A 20,815-nucleotide genomic window follows, 5' to 3' on the forward strand; every position below is an offset into this window, starting at 1 on the left:
GTATGTGGACGACATGATTGTCAAGTCCAAAGATAGAGAGGGTCATTACAATGCCTTACAAAAATTCTTTCAAAGGATCAAAGAGTTTCGGCTGCGACTGAATCCCCAGAAATGCACGTTCGGTGTTACAGCAGGGAAGATGCTAGGGTTTCTGATTACACAAAGGGGCATCGAGGTCGACCCTTCCAAAATCAAGGCCATCTTAGAAATGCCACCACTAAGGACTGAAAAGGAGGTGCGAGGCTTTCTGGGTAAAGTGCAATTCATAAGACGGTTTATTTCTAAATTAACCTTGACTTGTGAACCACTTTTTGGTCTCCTGAAGAAAGGAAATAAATTCCAATGGGACGGCCGATGTCAAGCAGCTTTTGAACAGATCAAAGAATATCTACAGAACCCACCCGTGTTGTCGCCACCAGAGCCGGGGAGACCGTTGATATTGTACCTTTCGGTAACTGAGACTACCATGGGCTGCATGCTCGCGCAGGAGTCAGAAGACAAAGTGGAAAGAGCCATCTACTATCTGAGCAAAAAGATGCTGGATTACGAGACCCGCTATACACCGCTGGAGAAGGCTTGTTTGGCCTTGGTATGGGCAACCAGGAAGCTGCGGCACTACCTGTTAGCTCACTCAGTAATGTTGGTTTCGCGTTTGGATCCCATCAAATATCTTTTCGAGAAACCAGCACTTACGGGTAGGCTAGCTCGTTGGCTGCTGTTGCTCTCCGAATTTGATTTGAAGTATATAACGCGCAAGTCAGTAAAAGGGAGAGCAGTAGTGGAGTTCCTTGCCGACCACCCGGTTGAGGGGGACGAAGCGGTTGAGTATCTATTCCCAGATGAAGCTATTCTACACGTCGAAGATGAAACTTGGACGATGTACTTTGACGGAGCGTCAAACCAGTATGGGTATGGGATAGGGGTGTTGCTGATAGCGCCTGACGATTCCCGTATTCCTTTAGCATTCAAGCTCTGGTTCAAAGTTTCCAACAACGAAGCAGAGTATGAGGCATGTATTGCTGGCCTGGAAGCAGCCCTGGAACTAGGGGCAAGGCGGTTGGACGTCATTGGGGACTCGAACCTTGTTGTGTCTCAAGCAAAAGGAGATTGGAAAGTCAAGGAGGAAAGGATGATAATTTACCACCAAACCTTGGATTTGTTAATTCCTCGGTTTGAGAAGCTGAATTTCACCCACCTCGTAAGAGAGAACAACAGGTTTGCAGATTCATTAGCAACTCTATCTTCTATGATAGACATCCCGTCCGGAGTCCGGATGCGTCCAGTCATTATTGATCAGAAGTTCGTGCCAGCATACGAGTCAATTTCCGCCATAGATGAGGTTCAAGACGGCAACCCCTGGTATTACGACATCTGGAACTTCTTGGAAAAGGAGACATATCCACCAGAGGCAAATGCCAAGGACAAGAGGGCCATCAGAAGAATGGCCGCTCAGTTCATTATCTGCGGGGGTAAGCTGTACAAAAGGGGTCATCTGGGAATGCATAAGCTCTGTGTAGAAGCTGAAGAGTCAAAACGCCTGATGGAAGCCATCCATGGGGGAGAGTGCGGAGCACATATGAATGGAGTAATGCTGGCCAGAAAGATCCTCAGACAGGGCTACTACTGGTCAACCATGGAGGAGGATTGTATTAGTTTTGTTCGGCGATGCCACAAGTGTCAAATTCATGCAAACCGCATGAACATCCCGCCGTCAAAGCTGTACAACATGACTTCGCCATGGCCTTTTTCAGTCTGGGAAATTGATGTAATCGGAGCTGTTACCCCGAAGGGGTCAAACGGGCATGAGTTTATCTTGGTAGCGATAGATTATTTCACAAAGTGGGTCGAGGCCCAATCATACGCGGTGTTGAAGGCGTCGCATGTCGCAAAGTTCATTAGAAACAACATCATCTGTCGCTACGGGGTGCCAAACGAGATAATTTCAGATAATGGTTCCCATTTCAAGAAAGAAGAAATAGACTTGTTGGAGAAATACAATGTGGCTTTTCATAAGTCATCTACATATCGGCCGCAGACCAACGGAGCGGTTGAGGCCGCCAACAAGAATATCAAGCATATACTGCAGAAGATAGTGGGAACCTATCGGGATTGGCCAGACAAGCTGCCATTTGCTCTGTGGGGCTACAGAACTTCAATCAGAACTTCTACTGGAGCAACTCCATATTCATTGGTCTATGGAATGGAGGCTGTTCTACCCATCGAGATTGAGGTTCCGTCGTTACGAGTATTGGCTGAATGCCAGATAGCCGAGGCAGATTGGCAGCAAAGCAGATTCGAAGAACTCATGCTCTTTGATGAAAGAAGACTGAAAGCACTGTACCACATCCAAGGCTATCAACGAAGAATTGCCCGGGCTTTCAACAAGAAGGTTAAGTCCAGGAATCTGAAAGAGGGAGATTTGGTGCTCAAAGACAACCGAGCTCCCATCCACGACCCAAGGGGCAAGTTCAAACCTAATTGGACTGGTCCTTACATCATCAAAGCTATCTGGTCAGGTGGAGCTGTGGTTCTGATGGATCTAGATGGCTTGGAGTTCTCACAACCGATCAATATGGACAAGTTGAAGAAATACTATCCTTGAGAGGCTCGCTAGGCCGAAAACCCGATAGGGCGACCTAGGCAAAAGTCAGAGCACAAAAAATTAGAAAATATAAAAACTGAGCTCGCAAGGTTGAAAACCCACAAAGGGCGGCCTTGGCAAAAGTTAGAGCGCAAAAGGAGAGTGAAAATACTCGAGTGAACCTCGGCCTGAACTACGTAAGGCTTGATTCCCATCTTTGGGATACGTAGGCAGCTTCACATCGAAGTTCAGCCATAACTTTTCCCCGATCAACTCTGTCCATTTTGATCATCTCAGTCATCTTTATCCATCAGCATTTATCGCAATCTCCGGTACAATGCTGTTCAAACTAGGGGCAACTTTCCGTTGCCGCGACGGTGCAAAGTTACTCAGACTAGGGGCAACTTTCCGTTGCTTTGAAGTGCCGCATTGTTCTTCACACTAGGGGCAACTTTCCAGTTGCAGGGATCTGGGGTTGTGCATTTCAGTGACAGATCTCCGGCGTGTCCAGTTCTGATCCACATCGAAAATAGTTTTGAAAAGTTTTAATAAAAGTTGACTTTGTTCAAATCAATCTTTTTACGACTAAGACCATTTTTGGACCAAAAACGGAAAATTTTCAGTACCATAACTTTCAATTTCATTGATTTCAAAACTGAGTTCTCCTGCTCTTGCATTACAATTGAGGTTGCTTTTTAGTACATTCATAAAGAAAACTTGAAAATGCTAAATAAGCAATAAATTTGGGGCATAGTTGAATCAAGTATCTCTGCGTCCCCTCCCAGAGCTGGACGGAGCATCTGATGCCAAGCTAGGCCCGACCTGTGCCTCTTCATTGAGCCAATCCAAGCATTCATCGGACAAAGTGCAACTGAAAGTTGAAGCAGGGGCCAGGAGCTCTCTAGTCCTCCATGCCGTGGCATATCGGGCAAGCTGTACACCCCGGACCGGAAAAGCAGCTGGGTACTCAATCCCCTCCGGTGGGCAGGTCTGATCATGACCAAACTGACGCAGGAACCGGAACGGAAAATAGAATACGCAGTGGGTTAGACCAATCAATTGGATCCCAATCAGCCGAGACATACTATATCTCATTGCCGGGAGGTTGAGCCAAGGACAACGCCAAGCAATGCCGTCTACGGGCAAATTGCACATCCAATCGAACCACCACCTTTCGTCAAGAGCATTGACTAGGCGCTGCCGGAAGAAGTAGCCTAGAGCTGAATAGGCCGGGCAAGAGTCCACAACCTACAACTTATCCATTAACCATACCTAGGGGAGGGATGGAAAATGAGAGAATAAAGAACAGAGAGATGTACGATGAGAGAAAAGTAAGACAAGGGTTTTGTGAGAAAAAGAAAACCGAGCCTGAGGGTCGAGTGATGTGAGCAAATATATACGTAAGGTTGGGTGGGAAACATTACCTGCAGCAGCAGTGGACTCCCAGCGAACCTAGTCGCCTCCCGGCGATAGACAGAATCTAAGCCCATCAGTGTCTCGGCCAAGGTCATGGCAATACAGCTCTTTCCTTCTCTCAAACCTTGCGCGACTTCAATTAGGCGAAGGCTAGCCCCGCCGAAGCCCGAGGAAAGCAGAAAGTGAGACAACATACACAAGCAGAGGGCGTGTTGCCGGAAACCCTGCCAATAATGGTTGCTGCGGTCACCGGCGTCGAAAAAACGGTGGATCAAGCCGAGGATGTCCAGTTCCCCACTGCAGATCAGAGATCGAGCGTCATGCGCCGTGAGCCCACACATCCGCCCTAAAGCCTGAGCATGGCCAAAACGGAGCTGGGGCAAGATCACTTCAGAGCATTCAGACTCCATCAAAACCTGAAAATCTTCGAAAGTGGGACATACCTCTTGGCCGCCGAAGCTAAAAACATGCGTCACTGGATTCCAGAACCTTGCCGCGGCATGGAGAAAAGGAAGCTGTAGCGGAGTACGGCTCAGCGTAAATAGTGCATTCAAGCCGAAACCCCGGAAATTCAGCTTTTTCGAGCCATCTAGAGAAGAGATCCAAGATGTGATATTTTCTGCGAGAAACGCCTCCATCTTTGTCTAAAACTAAGATGAAATGAATGTTCCCGAAGTTGAGGCTTTTATAGAAGGAAAGACACTATTCACGGGGACACGTGTCAAAAATCTGGTGGCTGCAGGATTGAGTGGCCGGCCGGCCACCTTTTCTGGCTGGCCAGCCATTTACTTTTTCAGAAATGGCCGGCCAGCTGTCTCTCTCCACAAAAAATGGCCGGCCGGCCCCCAGAGGTGGCCGGCAATGCTGCAGTGTATCCCTTTGGCCCTGATTTACCCTTCGAGGGAAAGTTCCAAGCATTTCCATGCAACGGGAGAGTCAAAGGCCTTCATCTCCCTCCGTTTTGGATGCGTTCCGATGCCCAGATCATCCGAAGTACACTCTGTTGTCATTTTGTTTATCGAGTTGTAGTTTTGATTATCGAGTTGTTGTTTTGCTTATCGAGTTGTTTGTCGAGCGGACGTGTTTCGTGTTTTTGAGTCATTGCGCTCTGTTTAAGCAATCTTCGTTTAAAGTCTTGTTTATTTGCGTTGTCAACGTTGTTGCATTTTGCTTATCGAGTTGTAAACTTCCTAAGGTCCTGTTATATCTTAGTAGGTTGAGTTGCTTAGTTTGTCGCGTCGGTTCACTACCTGACTTGGTGATTACACAATGCGCATTTCCATTCAATTTCATTTTTGTGCAAAATAAATTGATGCGATACGATGCTAAAGTTTAAAATACATACACCTTTTCAAAAGCTATTTCATTCCATCATGCTTTACAACGAACAAAGGTACAAGTTTTACAAAAAATAAAACTACCTAACAATGTGCAAAGTGCTACAAACTACTAGCAAAAAAAGAAAAATAAAGCAGGAAATAGCAGCATCAAAGTCCTCGGGAGCGGGAACGAGAAGCACTCCTCATCCTCTTCTGCGGGACAATCTCCGCACCGTCATCATCATCTGAGTCGGAGCTGTCATCCTCAGGATCCCCCTTAGCCTCGCCTCTATTCCCCGAGCCAAAATCGGAGCCTCCCTCCTCAGCAGATGTCTCTGACTGACGGTCGGTAGCCTCCTCCTCCTCCTCATTAGGCTCCACCTCCACGACGTGAGCCCTGCGTCTGCGGACGGGCCCTCCTCGAGCTCCTCGAAAAGGTCTAGATGGCCCGGCTCCTCGGGAAGGCCGAGATGACCCCGCCCCCTTAAAAGGCCCGGGTGACCCAACTCCATGGAAAGGCCCAGATGGCCCAGCTCCCCAAGGAGGCCCAGGTGGCCTGGTCTGCGGCTGACCGGACCATGAAGGCATCTGAAAACAAAGAGTTCAATTCAAATACATCAGTCCAAATATATACATCAGATGCAGATACAAGCAAAAGCTACGTGAAGTAGGTGCATGTAAATACAGTGTCCAAGTGGGGTGTGTGTCAGATGTGCTCTACACAAGTAGTCTATCGATGCAGTAGAAATCAGCATGTCATCAGAAGTATGATAAATGCCAGAAAACTGAAGGGTACCTGAATGCCCGCGACAGACAACTGTGCCTCCCTACGCAGGACCATGCCCTCGAGTGTGGCCACCAATCCAACCACCTCCTCCATGTACCCTCGCGATGGCTGCAAAAATGAGCTCATAATCATCAGTGAACAGAAGAGTGTCTAAACATCTGAATGATGAATGAAAAAAGTGGAGCATACCGGCGGTGAGTTCGGATCAATGGCGTATCGATCACTGGGCATCGGAGGCTCTAGCGGGATCGGAGTCGGAGAGATAGCCCCATACTGCCACGCCATCAACTCAGTCGGCATATCTGGCCATCCGGGATGAAGATGAGTCGACGGAACCGGAGGAACCGGTCTACTCCCACCTCTAGATGTACCAGCCATGCTAGTAGAAGGGGCGTCTGCAGCCCGAGCCCGAGCCTGGCCCGAGGATGACATACCGGCAGGCCTCGTCATCGGGATATGAGCTCCCGTCAATGGAGGCATCAAATATATGTGACGGTAAGTGGCGTAGTCCCCCTCCTCAATATGTAGTAAAGCATCACTGCCCAGCATGGCGCCGACTACCTCCGAGTAAGAGAGTCTGTCAGCAGTCCGCATACTGGCTGGAGGTACTGCGGGAGGATCCTGAGAAAGATACCCCCATACCTGGCGCAGAAAGCGTTCCCCCAGGAACCATGCCCTGCCAACCGGCCCTTCAAGCAGGACCCTATACTGGGAGATGTCCGACGCTCCGGTATACTGAAGTTGGAGACCATCACCCAGGGACACCCAGGGCTGCCATGTGATCTGCGGATGATAAATGCATAAACAAATCAGAAATCGAGAATATACAGAGCAAATCAAAGATGAGAATGAAAGGAACTGAAAGTTCTGAGGTACCTCTGAATGTCGCACAGTGTCGAAGTACTGTCGCAGGTTAAGGAGGGTCTCTCGAGGTCTCGGCCGGTGCGGGCCCTCGAACACCAATGAATATGGGGTCATGAGAATCCCTACCACCTCCAACTCTGGGGCTAATGATGGGAAGTATACATAGACCCATAGCTGAGAAAAGTAGTGCAGAATGTAAGTACGAAATGCTGAGAGCAAAATACAGACTGTAAAAGTGCGCTGTGTGTGCAATGTACAAGTAATGAAGAGCAGAAATGTAAATCAAGAGGACAGAAAAGTACCTCCCAGGCTCTCCAGTAGCCGCCAAGTAAATCGCCTCGCCCGCGGGAGGTCGCGCTCATATAAAAGTAAAGGGTAGCCAGGCCGGCGCCACCCCAGTCATATCGGTGGACCTGTGATAGGTCAACCAGAGCGCCCAGCAGGTATAGCCCAACTGTGTTCCCTCTGTCGGCAAACAGGGTAGTCCCGAAGAGGAACATAAGGAAACCACGGGCATACTGCTCTGTCTCCTCGGGAGTCTCAGGCACCATCTCCGTCCGCTGGAAGTGGGAAGAAAACCAAGTGTATTGGACTCTCCCAGAGACCCTGTCAACAGGTGGGCGAGCCCCCAATAGATACATCCAAGCGGCCTCCCACTCACCCATATCCTCATCGTAGGGGATGGACCAACCTCCGATGTCAAGGCCGGTCAATACAGCGAAGTCAAAAGGGGTCATAGTCATGTCCCCGGTAGCAGAGAAATGAAAGGAGTTGGTGGTGTCCCACCATCTCTCTACCAAGGCTGCCATCAGTGTCCTCCTGGCAGGACAACGTGACAACCCGACGCAGAAAGGCCCGAATCCTGCCAAATCTACCAAATCTCGGACGGCCTCCGGGAGCTCGGCGTACCAGTCCCGCGCGATGGTGGAACCATACCCCCGCACACTGCGGGAACCAACCTGCATTCAGAATGAATACATGTGTCAATAATGAAATGAATGGGCTATGTGCCAATGGAATGAATGGGCTGTGTACCAATGAGATTGAACTGGGCTGTGTGCCAATGAGATGAAATGGGCTGTATGCCGATGAAGTGGAATAAGCTACATGCAAATTCAGTTAAATTGTGGGCTGCGTGTTCAGAAAATTTGAGGTTTGGGCTGCGTGTTCAACTTTCAGTTAAATTGTGGGCTGCGTGTTCACTATTAGTCTGGGCTGCGTGTTCAGAAAATTTGAGGTTTGGGCTGCGTGTTCAACTTTCAGTTAAATTGTGGGCTGCGTGTTCACTATTAATCTGGGCTGCGTGTTCAGAAAATTTGAAGTTTGGGCTGCGTGTTTAACTTTCAGTTAAATTGTGGGCTGCGTGTTCACTATTAATCTGGGCTGCGTGTTCAGAAAATTTGAAGTTTGGGCTGCGTGTTCAACTTTCAGTTAAATTGTGGGCTGCGTGTTCACTAATTAATCTGGGCTGCGTGTTCAGAAAATTTGAAGTTTAGGCTGCGTGTTCAACTTTCAGTTAAATTGTGGGCTGCGTGTTCACTATTAATCTGGGCTGCGTGTTCAGAAAATTTGAAGTTTGGGCTGCGTGTTCAACTTTCAGTTAAATTGTGGGCTGCATGTTCACTATTAATCTGGGCTGCGTGTTCAGAAAATTTGAAGTTTGGGCTGCGTGTTCAACTTTCAGTTAAATTGTGGGCTGCGTGTTCACTATCTATCTGGGCTGCGTGCTCAGAAAATTTGAAGTTTGGGCTGCGTGTTCAACTTTCAGTTAAATTGTGGGCTGCGTGTTCACTATCTATCTGGGCTGCGTGCTCAGAAAATTTGAAGTTTGGGCTGCGTGTTCAACTTTCAGTTAAATTGTGGGCTGCGTGTTCACTATCTATCTGGGCTGCGTGTTCAGAAAATTTAAAGTTTGGGCTGCGTGTTCAACTTTCTACCAGTGTGGGCTGCGTGTTCACTATCTATCTGGGCTGCGTGTTCAAAAAATTTAAAGTTTGGGCTGCGTGTTCAACTTTCTATCAGTGTGGGCTGCGTGTTCACTAATTAATCTGGGCTGCGTGTTCAGAAAATTTAAGGTGTGTGCTGTGTGTTCACTTTCGAATTCGGGCTGTGTGTTCGAAAAATCAGTGTTTGAGTCGTGTGTTCTAATGTGGGCTGTGCGTTCGTAATTAATTAATGAGCCGAGTGTTCAGAAATTCGAATGTTGAAACTACATGTTCAGGATGCAAGCGAAGAACTATGTCATAAGCTAAACTGCATGTTCAAGCATGGCAAAGGTACGAAATGCACGAAAAATACAGAAAATGAAGTAAATACCTCTCGGGCCTCATGAGAGAGGTGATGCTCCGGCTCTCGGAGAAGCAGATCCACGGGTGCTCGCTCGTCAAAGCTAGTGAAGTGACGGAAGACAGCACGAGGGAGGACATGTGCTGGCGGACGGTACCTCCCGGGAATGAAAGGTCGGGTCCTCGGGGGTAGAGTCATGGGATCGAAATCATCTCCGGCACCTGGAAAACCTCTGCCGTGGGGAGAATTACCCGCCATTTTCAAAGAATCTGCAAAGGGAGCAAAAATGAGCCAAAACGAGCCAAAATTGGAAAAAGTCAACAAAAGTCAACTCTCGGGAAATGAAAAAGTCAACAAAAGTCAACTCCCGAGAAAATCTTCCAAATATTGAGACAAACTTACCTCAAGTGGCGAAAATGCAAAAAGAAGCTCCGAAGTCGGAATTTAATCACTTCAAAGTGCTTGAAACTGAATGTTTTTGCGGAAACAATTTGCACGGGGCGTTGGAAAACGTGTGTGGAACTCAGATCTGGAGAAGAAAATGTTATGGGAGGCAAGAAAAGGAAGGGGCCTCGGCTGCCTTTTATAGGCCTCAAGTCTTGGTTGAAGAAGCATGAAGGAAGAAGGTGAAAATACCAAAATACCCCCGGATCTGGGTACATTGCCGGCCGGCCCCATTTTCTAGCCGGCCAGCTATCTGCTTTTTGGATAACTGGCCGGCCAGCCATTAGCTTTATGGGAAACCGGTTGGCCACCTCCCATTGGGAAGATGAACGGCCGGCCATGTCCCTCACATGCCCACCTAGCTCTCTGCAAATTTTGAGGAAGATCGGAGTTCCCGGGACCTGAAAAAGTTCAAGAAAAGTACACTTCCGGTCGCGAAATAGCTCCTCCGGGACTTCAGCTTCAAGTTCTGACATATGTCTCATCATCATTCATCGAAATCAAAGTGTATCCTTTTTGAATGAGTTGTAACCTTTCAGGGAAGTGGATCAGAGGCCGTGATCAAGTCGCCTTCGCCGAAATGCGCATTTCCGTACTCGTTGTTTCATGACAAATGAACACCCTGATTCATGCTCGTGTCACATTATCTTGCATTCTCATGAGCATACCTGCATTAACATGCACATTTCTTGATATTGGCATACCTTTATGTTTGAGCATACGTCGTCACGCATGTTCCACTCTTGCATTGCGATGCATTCACTTGCCGGCACTGCGTGTGTCGAACCTTCGGAATCACATTAAATATATGTTGGTAGCATATTGTACTTGTTGCAATTTCTCTCTTTTGCAGGCACGATATTGTATGTACGATTCAATTGAGGCTGGTGCGACCAGACGAATCGCGCAGGTATCGTATCTTCTCCGTGTGAGACGTGGCGGGGATTGAATAATCCTCCGCATTCTTAACTGCATGAAATGTAGTTGTTGCTTTGCATTCTTGCTTAAAACTGTTGCATTTATTTGCGAATACTTGCTTCATTACAGCTTGCTGCATTTGCATGATCATTGGGTTACCTTCGGCTTTTTGCATATCATTTGTATTTTGCCCCCTGCCTGCGGGCACATCTCTGTTTATCCTGTATGTTTGTCTAAGTCTTCGGCCTTGTCAAAAATGGGTCGTCTCTGGGCTTTGACATTCACTCCCGTCACTTGTGACTTCCGAGTTCTGTCAAAGAGGGGCAACTGTAGACACCCCATTTTTGACCGACCTTAAGACTCAGACGTCACCGATTGAGCGCTTGGTGATATTGCATAATGTGCTCGTTCAGAAGTTTCAGAGTCGCGGCCGTGAGCCCTGCCTCCGGACTTTCGAACCCTCTTCTGTGCCTCGTCTCGGTTTGCGAATCAGACTCGATTTTCTCTGTTTCTTTTCTCGAGGGAAGGGAGAGGTCCCGTAGACCATCTCTCAATGTTAGGGCTGAGCAAGGAATCCGTGAAATCCGTAATCCGATCCAGTCCAGTCCAATCCGATAGGTTTGGATTGGTTTTTTGAATCCGTGGTTCGGTTCCGGATTGAATAATTAAAAATCCGTAGTTCACGGATTGGTTCCGGATTGAATCCCACGGTTCCGGATTGGAACCGATCCGGACCGTATACAAATAGTCTATATTTTTATTATACATCCTCCCCCATAGTATCTTTTCTTATTCTATGTAAAATCTAAACTCAAACCTAAAATCGTATAATATCTTCTTTTATTACTTTTGTTTGTTAGTTTTAAGTTTTAATTTGCAATGGTCTAAATACGTATGGTGAAACCAGTTTTCTTATGGTTGTTTAAATTCTAGAACAGTATGTCGTTATTATAGAAAAACATGTTGCTATTATGGAACTAATATAGCGCTATGTTTATATTTTTATGAAATTCAAGTGTTATATATATATATTTTTTATTTAATTATGTGAATCCGTGGTCCTAAACCGATCCAATTCGTATTTAAATGGATTGGTTCGGATTGGTTCCATGATTTAAACGGATTGGATTGGTTCCAATTTTTTAGGAACCGTAAATAACGGATTGGTCCTGGTTTTATCACAATTCGGTCCAATCCGGACCATGCTCACCCCTACTCAATGTCCGTAGGCTACATTTGGTGGCCGTAGGCCATTTTGCCCATTTCGGAGTCCGGTTTCCGGTTTTCGGAGCCGTCAGGCCGTGTGCCTCGGTTCGGGACCGCTTAACCATCTCCTATTGCTCCGGTTTTTGGCATACTTCTTATTTGCTCCCTTTTGAGGGACACTGGGGTCTGAGAAACCCACTTCGTGGTCGAATGCCACTTTCGGTGCTTAACAGCCCATTTTCGGGACCCCGAACTGCGCGTTTCGGTCCCCGAGCATTCGTTTTGCAACGGTTTTCGTTCATTTTTGGCAGGTACCTCTGTTTTATCACCGGGGAGGTCACTGAAGGGTGGGAGGCCAGCAATTGTTGCAGCAACCAGTTACACATCCTCCGACGCCCTCCGGCGCCCATTTTTCGCACTTCCGGGCTAATGTTGAACACCTTGGGCCCATTTTCTCGAACTTTGAACCACATATTTGTGATGTACACACATGAGAGGACCCTAAAAGTTCTTGGCCGGCCATTAATTCAACTTGACCCTTTTGACCCCCTCCTTCCGGGCTAATGTTGAACCCCTTGGACCTTTTTTCTTGAAACCACATATTTGTGATGTACACACATGAGAGGACCCTAAAAGTTCATGGCCGGCCAGTAATTCCACCTGACCCTTTTGAGCCCCTCTTTCCGAGCTAATGTTGAACCCCTTGGACCCACTTTCTTGGATTTTGAACCACAGGGTTGTGTTGTACACACATAGGAGGACCCTACCAGTTGGTGGCCGGCCAGAAAATCTGATTGACCCTTTTGACCCCTAGCCGACCGGCTAGGGGGTGTGGCCGGCCGGCCACCTGCAGCAAAAGTACCAGGCCGGCCGAGCTCCTTGCACTGTTCCCTTTACAGCTGTGGGGCTTTATCCCCCAGAAAAGATCTTTATCCGGGGGATATTTTGTGGGGGAAAGTTACTCTCCTTTTCCCCCACCTTTATACCCCCTTTTTGGCCTATATAGCAAGCAAGATATATCCTTTGTTGGGGTTAGAAAACTTCACCTTCAAGCCTCCATACACAACTCCATCTCCATACCTCTCATTTCTTTAAAAATCTCTAAGTCCCTAACCATCATTTCTTCTACACCACCAAGCTCTACCACCACCACCTCATTTCCAGAAACAAGGAAGGTTTCTCAAAGGCTAAAGGAGCTGCAAATTGATCCAAGAAGCAACAAAAGTTTGAGTCTTCAAGGGTAAGTGATACTTTTCCTCTTTTGACCCTTTTTCTTGATCTATTTGTAAGCCCCACTTGCTTTTTGTTTCAAGCTCCGGCCCTAACTGAAAAGGGCCCTCTTTTGAGCTCATCTTCACTTTTCATTAAGGGCTCAACCCTGTTTGAGCCCTCCATGATGCACTTGCTTTTGTTTTTGGCCATTTTACAGTTCTGGAAAAGTGCTTATTTTGGTCCATTCTACATGTTTTATTAAGGGTCTTTGGCTGTTTGGTGATTATTTTGCATACCTCATGTTATAGCCACTTTTGAGCCTTATTTTGCATCACATTTTTAGCATGTTTGTATACAGATTTTGAGGCTGCCATAAACTGTAAATATTCATATTTTTGGTCCCTCTTCAGTGTTGTAGAAGGAAATTTTTCAGTTTGGGTTTTTCTTATATCACTTGCTTCATTACCCCTCTTTTGGCCCCTATTCTTGCATGCCATTTTTGCCATACCTATGCTTGCTGTTTGGCCTTGTTTATAACTGTGAAAGTGCCTTTTTTGGGACTGTCTAGCTTCTGTCTTTGCATTGCATGTCCATATTGTGCATGTTTGGCATAGCCATAGGCCATTTCGGGTGCCTAAATTCGCATTTCGGGACAATTCCATGCATTTCGTGTCATTTCGTCTCATTTCGGGACTGTTTTCCCCATATTTTAGTGCTGAAATTCCATTACCATGTTTGCATATCATTTCCCATGCCATACATCGCATTTTGTCATTACCTCGGTTTGCGTGCCCGTGTGCACGCATTTCGAGACACCCTATTTTTATCCACCGACATCCTATGTGAGTGTGGCTGAGGCTCACTCATGTTGGTATAAGCCCATATCATGTTTCCATGTCATTACATCGCATTTTGTCATTGTCTCGGTTTGCGTGCCCGTGTGCACGCATTTCGAGGCACCCCATTTTTTTATCCGTCGGCATCCTATGTGAGTGTGGCTGAGGCTCACTCATGTTGGTATAAGCCCATATCATGTTTCCATGTCATTACATCGCATTTTGTCATTGTCTCGGTTTGCGTGCCCGTGTGCACGCATTTCGAGGCACCCCATTTTTTTATCCGTCGGCATCGTATGTGAGTGTGGCTGAGGCTCACTCATGTTGGTATAAGCCCATATCATGTTTTCATGACATTACATCGCATTTTTTCATTGCCTCGGTTTGGGTGCCCGTGTGCACGCATTTCGAGGCACCCCATTTTTATCCGTCGGCATCCTATGTGAGTGTGGCTGAGGCTCACTCATGTTGGTATAAGCCCATATCATGTTTCCATGTCATTACATCGCATTTTGTCATTGCCTCGGTTTGCGTGCCCGTGTGCACGCATTTCGAGGCACCCCATTTTTTATCCGTCGGCATCCTATGTGAGTGTGGCTGAGGCTCACTCATGTTGGTATAAGCCCATATCATGTTTTCATGACATTACATCGCATTCTGTCATTGCCTCGGTTTGCGTGCCCGTGTGCACGCATTTCGAGGCACCCCATTTTTATCCGCCGGCATCCTATGTGAGTGTGGCTGAGGTTCACTCATGTTGGTATAAGCCCATATCATGTTTTCATGACATTACATCGCATTTTGTCATCGCCTCGGTTTGCGTGCCCGTGTGCACGCATTTCAAGGCGTCTCATTTTCATTGCATTCATGCATTTTCTCAGTTTGCGTGCCCGTGTGCACGCATTCCGAGGCATCTCATTTTCATTTCATTACGTATGCCATCGCCTCGGTTTGCGTGCCCGTGTGCACGCATTTCAAGGCGTCTCATTTTCATTGCATTCATGCATTTTCTCAATTTACGTGCCCGTGTGCACGTATTTCAAGGCATCTCGGTTTGCGTACCCGTGTGCACGCATTTCGAGACATCTCATTTTCATAGCATAATACATACTAGGTTGTATCTTAGATTACACTCTGTCATTTTCTCGGTTTACGTGCCCGTGTGCACACATTTCGAGGCATCTCATTTCCATGGCATTGTGTATGTTAGGATTGTATCTTAGCTGCATTTCATGCATATCATGCATATTGCGTCATGTCTGGAGTAAGAGTTAGCCCGGGCACGGGAAACGAGGTACATTTCGTACTCCGAGTGATAGAATGTGTCTCAATTCCACAGTCACCGACACTCCGGATTATCCATGATGGAGTTAGGTTTTAGCTGTAGTTTCATGTGCATTCATCCTATATTGAGTTGTGCATTTCGACTCCTCGGCTATCATGCCTCGGTATGCGTGATTGGTGGCACGAGGTTCGAGACATGCATATATCTGTGCAAATACATTGCTATGCCCCTTTCCTGCTCTCTGTTGCAGCAAAACGAAGAATCATCAACTTTTCGGGGCTTGGCACGCATTTCAAGAACAGGTGTAAACAGAGGCTAATTGGGGCATTCCGGTGGATTTCCGCGCAAGATAACCCGGACATGCATCATCCATCAGAAGCAAGGCAGTCCCTGGCTTGCACGCCAGTTTTATTTGCTTTCTTAGTTAATTCATTAATTAATTAGGATCTTGTAATATTTTGGACTGTAATATTCTTTTATTCGGGACTGTAATATTGGGACTGTATATTTATTCGGACCCTCTGCGCGAGGGCATAACTGTAATAAGCGTGCGTGAGTGTGATGTATGTCTTCCAACCCCACGTCTTTCTCCCTTTTATTTTATCCGCTTATGATGGTTAGATTAGGGCATATTTAAATTGGCATACAGTATGACAGCATGTTCGCATCATTCATCTGTATCGCATGCACCGGGCTCGGCGCATCATACTAACTGCATTGTACTTTCAATTCCAAATTGAATACATGATAGTTGTAGCATTTCATATACCATCTTAGAGTAGCCGAGCCTGCTATAGTTGCATTTTGCATGTGTTGCATTAGGCATTTCTGTATACTTAGGATCATGCATGATTTCTAATGTGGTTTCTATTTTGGCTTGGAGTACTCGGTAAGTTTTATGCTTTAGCATCCCTGCATGCGTGTGAGTGACTGCCATGATAGCATGCTTACCATGAGGCTATGTGCTTATCTGATATATCTGCCTGAGTGCCTGTGGGTGAAGGTTGGGTTATCTGAATTTGGAATAAATCATCAAATGTTTCAAGCCTACCTGCGGGTAGCAAACCATTTTCAAAAGCAAACATGGAATGTTTTGTTCCAATTCAGGCGATCCAGTCTATACTTGTATGCTGTGAGCATCACATAGTAACCTAGGCTAATAACCGGAATAAGAACATACAATGTTTTCAAAAATTGATATCATGGTTAGTAGAGGCCGGTCTATGACCGGGCGAGCGGGGGTGCTCACGAAGTGACCTTCCCCAATCGTACCCAAGTTCCCGAGCCGAGGCAACTTTGGTGATGACGGACACGTGGCCTTTCGGCACCGAGTCAGGGTTTCCTAAATTTCCCAAAATAAAATATTTAGGTGGCGACTCTGTATCTGGCAAAGCAGTCCATGTTTGGCACTACTTTTTCAAAAATCTGTTTCTCAAAACGATTTGCCGGATTTGGACTCTTTGGTTCAGATTTAGAACCGTGACTAATACAAAGTCGAGTCCGAGCTGTAGCGAGGTCCCCCGCGGGCTTGTTACAGTTTCTGGCGACTCCGCTGGGGATTTAGAGAACTTGACTCGAACTCGTGATATCTGTTTTTGACTACACATGTGTGTTTCATTGCATTGCATTTGCATTGCTTACACCCAGGGTATGGCCGACGTTACTGAGGAGTATAAACTTCAGGTCAGGTAGGCGTGCAATAGGGGTTTCTCCCTTGGTTGGATGTCCCTGATAAAGAAACTTGATCTTCCTGCTGACTCACCCTTCCGCAATGCCGATGCTATTCCTCTGCCGTTCCCCCCTCCTCCTCCATCAAGTCAACCTGGAGGAGAATCTGAATCTGAGTCTGAGGATGCCGATGAGGAAGAGGATGAGGCTTTGGTCAGAAAACCAAAGGATGCTGATGGGGCTAAGTCCCCTCCTCAGAAAGAGCAAGTCCTTGACTTGACTCAAGATGAAGAAGGTGATGAGGTTATCCCTGAAGCTGTTCCTGACACTGTTCCAGCCGATATCCCTTCCGAGGTTAAGACTGTCGAACAAACTCTTCAGGAAATTGACGCCGAAATAGCGGCAGAGAAGGAGGCCGAGGTTGTATCAGATCTCCAAATTCAACAATCTGGAGGAGAAGACACTTAGTTTTGTGTTTTGTTTTTCCTTTATCTTTTTCTGAACAATGTAAGCTTTTGTATGGCCGACGTGCCTCCCAGTTTTGTAAATGTTAACTCAGCTTTCCTTTTCTTAATGCTTGAATGCTTGAATCTTTGTCTTTTCTTTGGTTGCTTCTGCATAGTTCTATACTTAGAATACTTTGCATGTCCTTCATATCTTGCCACTTTTGTGCAATCTTCTCGGGGTTACATATCTCGGGTTTAATAACTACAAGTTTTACTTCGACAAGATATTGACCTGCAAACTTTTCATAAGTTTCAACAAGTGTAAAACATATACTATTCAATGTCAATTTTGCAAACTTTTTTTCCAAGTTTCAGCAAGTATTTAAATAGTGATCTTGGTCTAACCTACATGTAAATTGCTGCAAATTTCGACAAGTGTTAACATATACTGTAAATTTTTCTCAAGTTATAACAATGATCAACTTGTAAATTGCTACAAATTTCAACAAGTGTTTAAACAATATACTTAGCTTTTACCTCAACCTGTAAATTGCTGCAAATTTCAACAGATGATCATACGTTGGCTTAACATTATCTTGTAAATTGTTACAAATTTCAACAAGTGTTAAGCATCTTCTTTGTTTGGATCAACCTGTAGATTGCTATAGGTGTGCAAATTATAACCTCGGCTTTACTTCGACTTGTAAATTGCTACAAATTTCAACAAGTGAAGAGAAATAGTAATCTCGGTTTAACTTCAACTTGTAAATTGCTACAAATTTCAACAAGTGAAGATAATGAATCGGCTTAATTCCAACTTGTAAATTGCTACAAATTTCAACAAGTGAATTATGGAATAATCTCGGCTTAACTTCAACTTGTAAATTGCTACAAATTTCAACAAGTGAAGATAAGGAATCAGCTTAATTCCAACTTGTAAATTGCTACAAATTTCAACAAGTGAATTAAGGAATAATCTCGGCTTAACTTCAACTTGTAAATTGCTACAAATTTCAACAAGTGAAGATAAGGAATCAGCTTAATTCCAACTTGTAAATTGCTACAAATTTCAACAAGTGAATTAAGGAATAATCTCGGCTTAACTTCAACTTGTAAATTGCTACAAATTTCAACAAGTGAAGATAAGGAATCAGCTTAATTCTAACTTGTAAATTGCTACAAATTTCAACAAGTGAATTAAATATTTCTGTCTTCTCTCTGCCCCCAATGTGAACCTGAGTTCTACTTGGGTTCTCATTACTCATGTCTTCAAAAAAATACCAATATGTTGCTTTATCCATCATATGTATTTTAAAGAAAAGGGAAAAGATTTTATTGATGACATCGGCCAAAAATAGTGCACATCTAATGATAGAAGAATTTCAAATTACAAGTGTTCCAAGGTCTTGGCAGTGCTTTTCCCTCGTTATCTTCAAGCCAATAAGCGCCATGGCCTAATACCGAAGTAATTCTGTACAGTCCTTCCCAGTTTGGGCCAAGCTTGCCCTCTCTGGGATCCTTCTTGTTGCCGACGACTTTTCTCAGGACTAGGTCGTCGACTTGAAAATCTCTTGGATTGACCTTCTTGTTGTAAGCTCTGGCAAGCTGTTGCTGGTAAACTGCGAGCTGTATTGCAGCTTTTTCTCTTCGTTCTTCCAGAAGATCCAAATCTTGGGCTAAGAGTATGTCATTGGTGCCATTCTCTACTCCCTGGGTCCTGATCCCTGGGATGCCGATCTCCAATGGGATGACAGCTTCTGTGACATAAGCCATGGCAAAGGGGGACTCCCCTGTTGATCTTCTCGGCGTAGTGCGATATGCCCAAAGCACGTTGGGCAACTCGTCTACCCACTTTCCTTTTGCTGCATGCAGCCTCTTCTTTATTCCATCCAAAATTACTTTGTTGGATGCTTCTGCTTGACCATTACTTTGGAAAAAACTTGGTGTTGAAAAGTAATTCTTGATCTTGAATTTGGCACAAAAGTTCTTGATGAGTTTGCTATCAAACTGTGTTCCGTTGTCGGCAACTATTGCTCTTGGAATGCCAAATCTGGTGATGATGTTTCTCCATATAAAGTTCTTGACGTCCACATCTCGGATTTTGGCAAGAGGTTCTGCCTCTATCCACTTCGTAAAGTAATGTGTTGCCACCAGCAGGTATTTTCTCTGCCCTGTTGCCTGGGGAAGTTGCCCAACAAGGTCCATGCCCCATTGGGCAAACGGCCAAGGGCTGGATACTGGGTTCAGGTCAGCAGCTGGTTGATGTATCAAAGGTGCAAACCTTTGGCATTGTTCACACTTCTTCACGTAGGCTTCAGCATCCTTTTGCATGTAGGGCCACCAATACCCCTGGGTAATGGCCCTGTGGGCTAATGATCTGCCCCCAGCGTGGCTTCCACAAATTCCTTCATGAATTTCATATAGGAAATCTTCAACCTGCAAAGGGTGTACGCACCTTAAAAGGGGTCCAGTGAAGGACCTTCTGTAGAGGTGTCCATCTGCTATTAAACAGAATCTTGTCGATTTCAATCTGACTTTGTGTGCCTCCTTATGATCTTCTGGCAGCTTTCCTTCTTTCAGGAATGCAACAATTGCATCCATCCAGCTTGGCCCCATGTCTACACACATTGCTTCCTGTTCTGTGTTCTCTGGTTCTATGCTCGGGCCTGACATATAGTCGATCATAATTGTCCTTGTTTTTCCAGTCTGTATTGAACTTGCCAGGTTAGCTAACGCGTCGGCGTGGGTGTTGTCATCTCGGCTAACTTGGAGTAGTCGGCAGTTCTGAAATAGGGCTGCCAACCTGATGACCTCTTTTGCATATGCCGACATCCTTTCATCCCTGGTTGCAAATTCACCTGTTGACTGATTAACAATAAGTTGTGAATCATAAAAAACTATTACCTCATCTGCTTCTGCTACTGTTGCCAGTTTTAGCCGTGCAATTAATGCTTCGTATTCCGCTTCATTGTTTGAGGCCTTGAACCCCAAACGGATAGACTGTTCTATTATTTCTCCATCTGGAGATATCAGCAGTACCCCTGCCCTCGCTCCTTGTCGGTTCGAACTTCCATCGACGAACAGTCTGAATGAATCGTCGATGTAGATGCTGCAGGGTCTGAGTTTTTCCTTCCTTTGCTCTTTTGCCCTAGGCTGGGATTCTTTTTGCTTGCTGGGATAATGCTCATCCTGGCTCAACGGAGCCCGATGTTCGATGGTTTCGGGTGTGAATTCTGTCACGAAGTCGGCCAAAACTTGGCCTTTAATTGCTGTTCTTGGCCTGAACTCCAGGTCATACTGGCCCAGGGCTACTGCCCATCTTGCTATCATTCCTGTTAAGTCTCCTTGTTGCAACAAGGACTTCAGTGGGTGCTCTGTTAGGACCACAATCTTGTGCGCCTGAAAGTAATGGTTCAACTTCTTTGAAACCATTACTAAGGCTAGCATTAATTTCTCCAGTGGTAGATACCTTGTTTCTACATCGGCCAAGGTTTTACTAACATAATAAACAGCCTTTTGCTCCCCTTTTTCTTCTCGGATTAGTATT

The sequence above is a fragment of the Camellia sinensis genome, chromosome 6 (assembly GCF_055761805.1).
Source record: "Camellia sinensis isolate YWXY chromosome 6, ASM5576180v1, whole genome shotgun sequence".
In the NCBI taxonomy this organism is placed as follows: Eukaryota; Viridiplantae; Streptophyta; class Magnoliopsida; order Ericales; family Theaceae; genus Camellia; species Camellia sinensis.